Consider the following 10,090-nt stretch of genomic DNA (forward strand, 5'->3'; position numbering starts at 1 on the left):
TATAATAATCATGTAGTACTATTTCTTGATAGTACCACAGGCAAACGTGGCCTCTCCCCACACCCAGCAGGTGATAGCATCTCACGCAGAGTAGTACACAAGAAAGGGAAACAGAATTCAATTTGATTTCCTCGCTCTCTTTTCATCCAGACACCATGGGGTGAGCATGTGTTAGTTTCCATTTCTGTAAACGAGAGGGGGGGGGCACCGCCTCTCCCTCAAGACTAGTTAGGGTTAGTTTTAATTGTAGACGTTAATTACCACTTGTAAATTGTTTTTGTAAAATTATTGTAATATTTTCTTGCAAAAAAAAGTTAATTATATTTCTCATATGTCACCATTGTGTTGTGTGTCGTTTTGTGGCTGTTTAATATTATATATATATATATATATATATATATATATATATATATATAATATATATATATATATATATAATATTAAATGTCTGCCTTAAGTCAAAGGAACCCCAACTGCAGAAGATTCCAGCCAGAATACCACTAGAATAAGATAATTACCGTGAGAGAGTGAGGGAGCAGACCACATCCTAACATCCCAGGTATATTTTTTAATATTCACCCTGACAAACAGACATATAACGAGAGAACCTATGGACTGGCCCATTGTCACAATAGGGTATCGGTTCCAAGACTTTAATGTAACACGTGGGTCAGTCACATCAGTGACTGGCTGATAGTGTCATAATTATATACACAATCGATCCAGCAACCGCCGTCACTCAAATCGCTTAACATTAATGTTTTGACTCTTGGCACTGCCTGCCACAGTTACACATTATACTATGCTATGATCACAATGTTACAATGGTTTGAATGAAAATGTTGCATTAACAGAGAATATTTCTCATATGCATCACTCAAATTAAGTTTTTAGAATAAGTGTATTCACATTTTACATCAACATGGCTTTTCCCAATGAGTTCTCATGTGTTTGACTAAACTTGATTTGTCATGCACTTCACAAGATTATGGCTTTCCCTCAGTGTGTCTTTTCATATGTTTGACTAAAGTTGATTTCCCACAACAAGAATATCCACACACTTTACAAGAATGTCGCTTTTCGCCAGTGTGTCTTCTCATATGTGCAATTAAATTTGATTTTGAAGGAGAAGAAAACCCACACAGTTCACAAGAATGTGGCCGTTCCCCAGTGTGAGTTCTCATATGTATAACCAAATTTGATTGTTGAGCAAAAGAACATCCACACACTTCACAAGTATGTGGCTTTTCCCCAGTATGAATTCTTAAATGTCTCACTAAATTTGATTTGTGAGAACAAGAAAATTCACATAATCCACAAAAATATGGCTTTACCCCAGTGTGAGTTCTCATATGTCTCACTAACTTTGATTTTTCAGAACTCGAATATCCACACACTTCACAAGAATGTGGCTTTTCCCCAGTGTGAGTTCTCACATGCCTAACTAATTTTGTTTTTTCAGAACTAGAATATCCACAGATTTCACAAGAATATGGCTTTTCCCCGGTGTGAGTTCTCATATGTATTACTAAACTGGATTTGTCAGAACAAGAAAATTCACACTCTTTGCAAGAATGTGGCTTTTCCCCAGTGTGAATTCTCATATGTCTCACTAAATTTGATTTCAGAGAACAAGAATATCCACAGATTTGACAAGAATGTGGCTTTTCCTTAGTGTGAGTTCTCATATGTCTTAGTAAATATGATTTTTGAGAACAAGAATATCCACACACTTCACAAGTATGTGGTTTTTCTTCACTACAGACCTGCATGTTTAACTAAAACTGATCCTGGATTATCAGTGTTCTGAATAATACAATATTTTGTCCTTGGATTTTTGTCAAAGCAAATTTGAGAACAGACATATAGTTTCCATAAATTTTTAATTTACGTTGTGTTTCCTCTGTATGATATATTTCTTACTGCTATTGTTTTTCGTACTATATAGAATCCACTTTTTTTAAAGCCACATATTTCCCTCAATTTGTGATTCGATCTTTAAGCAAATTTAGAAGAGACACTTAGATAATAATTTATTATTTACTGTAGGCTATATTTCTTGGTGCTATGGTTTATATAGAATATAATCTTTTTCCAAATGCGTATATTTTCTACAATTTGTGATTCAATCTGTTCATACATTTTAATTTCTTTTAATATTAAATGCAGATTTCACAACCAAAATCTTTGAGGTTTACAATTTTCTCCATTACTTCAGAAAAATTGTTGAATAATAAAATAAAAAAAATTCATTTTTCAACAAAAGTTTTTGTTGTCTTCACAAATAAACCATTTTTTTATAAAAAATAATGTTTTAAAAATAGGATGATCTACTCAAATTCAATAAAGGCGTTAAAGCAGGAACATCTGTAAATAAATAAAAAAAATATATGAAATTCAATATTTTTCATATCATCATTCACATATTAGGATTCTCTTTGTTTAGTGTTGTCAATGTTAGTGAATTCTTGTTTGCTCTGTTCTTTATTTGTCTGTTATTAGTGTTTTGTTTTTGTTATTATTGCCAATCTCATTGAATTGAATTCATAAAATTTAGATTATTCTTATTAAAATATTCATAAGAGGCACATGAGAAAAATAACCTGATTTTCTAACGTTGATACAGGCATCTATAAGGAAATTATAATTAGAATTACATATGATTATTAAAAACGTTTTTATTTTATTATTTGTTTAGTGTTGCCGATCTTATTGGATATTCTTATGTTGAAATTAAAGATTAAAACTGCCAAATATCGTTTCATGCAAAAAAAATCTGTTGCTCTTTTCTCTCACTGGCATGCAAGTTAACAATATAAAAATATGTCATTCTTTTTCCACTGACATGTGAAGTACAAAATAGCACCGAGTGAGCAAACAAAAACACTGATCCAATCAAAATACCAGCGTTTTATATCCTCAAATTTGAGATATGCAAATTAAGATGCTGTCAAACCCAAACATATGTCGCCTTTTCGTGTACTATCAGTCGAGTTTTAAGTTCTGAGCATCGAATACACCACCTTGGCCGTTGACCTTTGTGACTGCCATCATATAGTAACAAATATTCAAACAAGACCTTCAAAGACCAAAGTGGAAAAGAGTTCCGTGACAATAGCAGATGATGGCCATGGAAGTCGGAATCTGTTAAGAAGTATGTAACAACTTACCTGCCAAATCGATCAGGCCTGAAAGTGGATGGCACTGGAGCAATGAACTGATGTCAGACTGTCGTGGCAATTCACTTTTGCACCAAAATGATGTTGCGACAAGTTGCAGAATGCCACACTGAGCACAGAAGCCTAGGACATGAGCTTGGGTGGAGCCAACCGCAGGTTCAAATCTCAATGGTAGTAGCAAATATTCAAACGAGACCTTTGAAGATTGAAGTGGAGAACGGTTTCTTTCCAACAGCATTCAAGCACAGGTCAGTTGGTCTAAAGCCACATTCGAACCTGAGCATATATCGCCTTTTTGTGTCCTATTGGATGGGTTTCAAGTTTTGAGTGTCGCACATACCACTCTTGGTCATCTGCCTACATGACTGCTGTCAGAAATTGAACACATAAGAAATGAAATTCAGTTCACGTATTTGTATCATGTTTCTTTATTGTTGTCAATTTTAATAACTTTACTTTAAAACGTTAATATTATTAGTAAAATTTATTTATTTATATTTTGTTTTTAGTTTTAATTAATAACATTTCTAATATTTCTAGTTCACTGTTATTAGAAATTTGCTCCAGTATAGGTGTGTTGTCTACTAATTTTTACATAATTGGAGCCAGGTTTTTTATTATATTTTCACCCCAAACAAGGCAGAGTTCCATTTGATGTAGGAAGCTACTATCAAGGTCATAAGTTGCAGCGATACAATGTTGGTTGTTGATCGGTAAGATGTCTGTTTAAATTGAACTTGAACTTCTGCATGTCAGTACAGTTGGGGAAGCAGGAACTCCGAAGGTAATTCCAAAGTATAGCAGTTCTGGGAAATGGATTATTAGAGTAGAAGGCTTTCTTACATCTAGGGATCTCTACTGTGTAAGGGTGGGAATTTATTGCTTGTAAAGTTTGTCGGGAGTATTTACATCAAGAGGGTACAAGGGCTTGTAGTTTGTTGGAGCATCCACCATTAAAAAACTTGTAAAACAGACAGGAGGATGCAACATTTTGTCAATGGGACAGAAGTTGAAGCTTAGATGACAGGTTGGCGACTCTCTTTTGAACCCTGTCCAGAACTATCAGGTTGGCGACTCTCTTTTGAACCCTGTCCAGAACTATCAGGTTGGCGACTCTCTTTTGAACCCTGTCCAGAACTATCAGGTTGGCGACTCTCTTTTGAACCCTGTCCAGGAGTGAGATGCACCAGCCCAAATGTGACAAATTCCTGCTTTCATGCTAGTACTGGAATGTAGAAGTTGAAATATGTTTTGTTAGATGAGTAATTATTTATTTTCAAACTGTTATTCTCACTTTTTTATAGTTATTGTTTCACAACGTTTCAGCCAACTATTCCTCTGGCCTTCATCAGGTTGTTACCCACAACGAGATAGGAATGCTAAATTTCCTAACTGTATCTTCAATAATTACTGCCTTTCATAAAAAAATCCCCTTATTAATAATAACGTTATTATTTAGAAAGCAAGGTTGTGTTATATAAAAAATAATTTTAAAAAATCCCCTTATTAATAATAAGATTATTATTTAGAAAGCAAGGGAAGAAGGTTACAATTTACTAAACAAAATGTGTATTTTCCACAATAAACGAAATAGTGATAAAAATACAAATACATAAACAAATGTTACCTAATGCAAAATAAGTAACTCTTCTACCTACCTGTATAAGTTTTTGTGTGTTTTAATGTATTTTGAAGCATTTATGTACTTTGCAAAAGAAACAAAAAACTCACAAGTCTTACGTTAGAACAAGAAAAAAATGCCTGACATGATACAGGCATGTGGAAGTACAGGTAATCACTCAAAAATCAAAATCTAAACAAAATGCTTGTAGAAAGACACCCAATAAATCTCACGGTGACATATTTGCAATATTTGTTATGACAAACGATATTTTAACCATATCTTTTGTTTGTTAATGCTGTGGGGTACAAATCACATCTATTTCAGAACTAAGTGGAATCAACTAGTCCTATGAATACCACTGGTTTCAGAGACTAAATGGAGACATTCATACTATGTTTAACCGCATGCTACGAACACGTTCATATCATACCACTTTAGTGGCTCCTGTATTCTTTATGATAAATACATATTATATTTTATACACTTTACACTACTTGTGGTTTCTTTCATTTGTAACCCCTAGCACAAGTATACAACAGTTAAATTATCAGGTGAAAGTACAGAACAGTTAACAAAATGTGAGCTCAAATCCTACTCTCACAAAATCAAAACTAAAATCTGTGAGAATTTTGAATTGGTTGACTTGCCGAGGGTAGGTCGGTGGGGAAGAAAGGAGTGCTGGTAGCTGTGACCAACATAGCCGGTGGTCCGTTAATCAAAGAACCTGAGTGCCTATTCCTTACAATTTAAATAGACATTTCAGTCACGCGTGAATCTCGTTGACTGAGAGTTGGAGTAGATAAAAAGGGGTGGCCGCTCTACTGTTGTTGTAGTTGTTGCTGTCTTTTAGACAAATTACACTTCGACCATCGTTACCCATTTGTTACTTTTACAAGGAAAGACTGCTTGTAAGCAACGTCAACATTTTGTTCAAAAACTTAAAATGCCTTTTCTTCCCCCTACTCGTCGGTAAGCTAATTGGACACATTTCAACGAAATAAATGAGTACAGACTTTATTTTTATTAAATGACTGTCATTTTTTTTGTATGCATAAAAATCTGCATCAGTAACGCACGTGGTTTTATAAAACAGTAATGGCCATCATCAGAGTGTAACTGATTCTTTTCCGTTTTAAAATACATACATTGAAACGAAATTGATTTGTCCTCTTTGGAGTTGGATTATTCTAGTGTTCAACTGAATTTATAACATGGATGATTCAGTCTTAATGGAGGTTTTGAAGCTGAAACAAGAACTTCCTCAAAGAAAAATTCTAACTACCCTGGGAGGGTTAGAAAAGGAAGAGAAGAGTTCTGAAAAAGTGCTTTCTCTATTTAAGCGAGAAATAGAGACTGGTTGGAAGAGCTTGAGGGTGTCTCCTTTAGCATGGAGAAACACTTGGCTACAAGAGAAGCAGAAGCATTGGAAAGCTTAAGTCTAGCTTCATTGCACTTTAAATATGGAGCGAGACAGCGTTTAAGTTCTCTGCGGAAAGCTGACCAGAGTGAACACCCAGCAGTTACCTCGATGGAAGAAGATGTTGACTCAACCTCTAGTTATGGCAACCCGGTTACTCCAGAAAATGAGAGATCACCACCCTTCAAATCAACAGCCCATTCTTCATTTTCTGTGGAGCCATTTAAAATAAAGTTGAAGGGACCACGCTTTGATAGGAACACCAACAAGAGGAGCTTCAAGGACTTCTTGACAAAGTTTGAAAATTGTTCAGGTCCATAACATGAAACACGGAAAGACTATATTTTTTTAGGTGCTCCTTGGAAGGTAGCGTTCTCCAACTTATAAATCATCTTTCCCCCTCTGAAGATAGTTATGCTATGGCCCTTAAGCTATTAAAGGACCAATATTTGGAGGAGGAGGAGGAGGAGGAGGAGGAGATAAGAGGTAAAATAATTAAGGAAATATTAGACTTCCAGTTAGATAATCCCAAAAACCTGGAAGGATTAATAAATTTTATGATAAAGACCCAGGCGGATATGTGGGAGCTAAGGGCCTCGTATAGTTGTGGCTTATATATCTATTATATATATATATATATATATATATATATATATATATGACTATTATATATATCGTATAGTTGTGACTTATATGACGATAAGTCAGCTGGAGCAATAATAATAGCACAAGTGTTATTTGCGAAATTCCTGCCCGAAATAAAAGGAGAATTCTTACGAATCTCTGGGACTACCTACCCGACATTGTCTGCACTATTTAAGGAAACACCATGAATAGTGAAACAAATGCTAGTTGCCCGCCAGCCGACCAAGGTACTGATGTCCAAACCTAGGTTGCAACCTAAGATTAAGCCAGAGGAGATGATCAAAACCTTGTCTCTTAAAACTTTTAATACCGAGGTAAGATGCAACTTTTGCAAAAGCAATAAACATTTCTCTGAGGATTGTGGCAACTATACGACCCTTTGTTTTCGGCACCTAAACACTTGGGGAATATGTGTCCATTAAGAACATCGAGAAAAATTTGTTGTCATAGTTGCAATTGTAAAGGACACATAACTGCTATGTGCTCAACTGTTACGAGTAGTATGCAGGTTGATACCTGCCTACATACAAAAGACGATAATGCTTTCCTTTCTCCCATAATTGAAATAATAGTGCAAAGAGGGGATAAAAAAGTGAAGGTAAACTGCCTGTTAGACACTGGCAGTCAAAGAACTTATTTGGACTCTTTAATTTTAAAGAAGCTAAATTGCCTCTCATGTACAACTTCAGTGGTATGAAGATAAATTAAAATCGGGACCTTCTAATTACAATGCTGCTATTCGGGTGCTAGAAAAGGATAAAGTAATGGAAGTAAAGACCTTTTTTAGGAACGAGTTCTAAAACCTTTAAGGAAATCTCGTTGGGATTGAATTTGATGCCCGGCAAAATTATTACTCTTCAGATTCTTGCAACCAAGTTGAACTTACCTTACAGCCTTGAAGATCTTTTTTTTTTCTTTTTTTTTTTTTTTTACACATTGATCACCACTTATCAAGGCCCGGAAGCCACTCAGGGATAAGGGTTATTGCAAGTACATTACGTTAGTGTGGAGATTTGATGAAGTGTTTAATTAAGGGGGCGGTTCATTAGGAATTTGTTAACATTGGACTTGAAGACATCCAAGCTGTAGTCCGGAGGGAAGCAGGCAGACGGAACAGAGTTCCACAGGCGTGCAGTTCTAAGAAAGAAGCTTTGTTCATGGAATCCGCGTTTTGATTTAGGCACAGATATAGAGTGGGGGAAATTTTTCACAGTGGATTCAGCTAGACGGGTGTTTTTCGTGAAAGATTGGCGAGGGGGGACCAGTGATTGGAGTTCAGACAAGCACCTGCCATGAAAATAACGATAAAACAAAGATAGGCTCGCAACGTCTCTTCTGTGGGAGAGAGGTTGCAGGGTAGATAAAAGGGCATCCCCCACTAAGCCACGAAGTCTATTTTGTACTCTATCAAGGCAGGATAGGCTGTTTTTAGCAGCTCCTGCCCAGATATGGCAACAGTATTCCATCCTTGGACGTACTTGGCTTTTAGTTAGTTGATTAAAAGGAGGAAAATAAGAGTTTTTCACTTTTTTTACTAACTCAGCATTTAAAAGCTAAAGGAGAACTCAATGTATCTCATATAGAAATCAAGCATTAGCCTTAGGAATGGAATGGCCCTTTATTTCAAAGAATTTGCACTGAAGTAAAATGAACACAGCAGAATATTTGTGTCGATTTAAATTGGTATAATTTCAAAATAAAATATCATTTATGTTGATTTAATCTGGTATAATCTCACAATAAAATATAATTTGTGTTGACTTAAATTGGTATAATTTTAAAAAAACATTGTTTGTGTTTAAATTGGTATAATTTCAAAATAAAACATTTGTGTTGATTTAAATTGGTATAATTTTAAAATAAAACATTTGTGTTGATTTAAATTGGTATAATTTCAAAATAAAACATTTGTGTTGATTTAAATTGGTATAATTTCAAAATAAAATATTTATGTTGATTTAAATTGGTAGAATTTCAAAATTAAATATTTACTTACTCAGATTCTTGGAAATTTAAAGAATCGCAGACTGGCTGCAAAGTTTAATGCTAAGGAGGATTTCGTTACTATAGATGGGTTACTAGGACTCAACACAATCCAGTATCTGGAACCTTTAAAGATAGTCCCTTGCATGTATGGAGCAGCATTCGAGACCAAAAAAGGGTTAATCCCCTTTGGAAACAAGCGTTCTTTTCTATATAAACACCAGATTAAAAACCAAAAAAGAACACAGATTAATTATGCAGAGGTGTTGGCTAAAACTCCTCCGCTTCCATCTTTAAGAGTCAACTATGTGGTTAACCCAGAGGAATCCTAGCCAGACCTTCTAAAACATTGGTTTGAATAGAGTAGTGTCCAGCGAGGGTTGGAGAACATGTTCAACCTTGAATCTATTGGCTTACCCACTGACGAGAAATTATCCACCTTGAATGAAGAGAAGTTTAAGCAGTTTAGAGATTTCATCACATACAAAGATGGTCTCTATCATGTACAACTTCAGTGGTATGAAGATAAATTAAAATCGGTACCTTCTAATTACAATGCTGCTATTCGGGTGCTAGAAAAGGTTAATAAGGATCTGGAGAAGAAAAACTTGTACAATCAGTATCTGCAAGTTTTTCAACAACAAGAAGACGAGGGTATTATTGAAGAAATAATTGTGCTTCCCGAACAATTTAAAGACTATATATGGATTCTTCATAGGCCAGTGCTAAAACTAACAGACCTAACTACTATCAAGGTGAGACCGGTGTTTAATTGTTCTTCATAAGGGCTCAGTATCATTGAACAAAGCAGCATATCCTGGAGTGAACCTGATGAGCGACATATTAAAATTGATGATCTGATTCCGAACAAACTGATATGTCTTGTTCGCTGACATCAGAAAAGCATTTCTGATGTTTTGTCAGGTATCGGAAAAGGATCGTAATCAGTTTTGCTTTTTTCTGAAGAAAGGTAAAAAATTACATTGCTACAGGTACAAAACCCTTATTTTTGGCTTCAATGCAAGCCCTTTTTTTTAAATTACGTGTTAAAGTTTCATGTAGAGAAGTTCCCTTTCGATGAATGTTCGGAGACACTGAAATCCAGTTTTTATGTTGACAACCAAGTGAAAACTGCGAATAATGCAGAAAATCTATCTGATTTGTATATCTCTGTGAGAGAGCGTCTACAGAAGGGAAATTTTAATTTACAGTCTTGCAATTCCAACTGTGTAACACTTCAAA

At 35.1% G+C, this 10,090-nt stretch overlaps 1 long non-coding RNA gene across 1 annotated transcript; it reads right to left on the minus strand.

The window, feature by feature from the left end:
• Positions 1–440: 440 nt before the first annotated feature.
• On the minus strand, positions 441–4,499 carry LOC145240174 (uncharacterized). Its single transcript, XR_013862505.1, has 2 exons — positions 3,171–4,499; positions 441–2,367 (listed from the first exon to the last, which is right to left on the minus strand). It is a non-coding gene; the product is annotated as an uncharacterized LOC145240174 (long non-coding RNA).
• Positions 4,500–10,090: the final 5,591 nt, after the last annotated feature.

This window comes from Euprymna scolopes, chromosome 19 (assembly GCF_053919585.1).
Source record: "Euprymna scolopes isolate OS-2025 chromosome 19, ASM5391958v1, whole genome shotgun sequence".
Lineage (NCBI taxonomy): Eukaryota > Metazoa > Mollusca > Cephalopoda > Sepiida > Sepiolidae > Euprymna > Euprymna scolopes.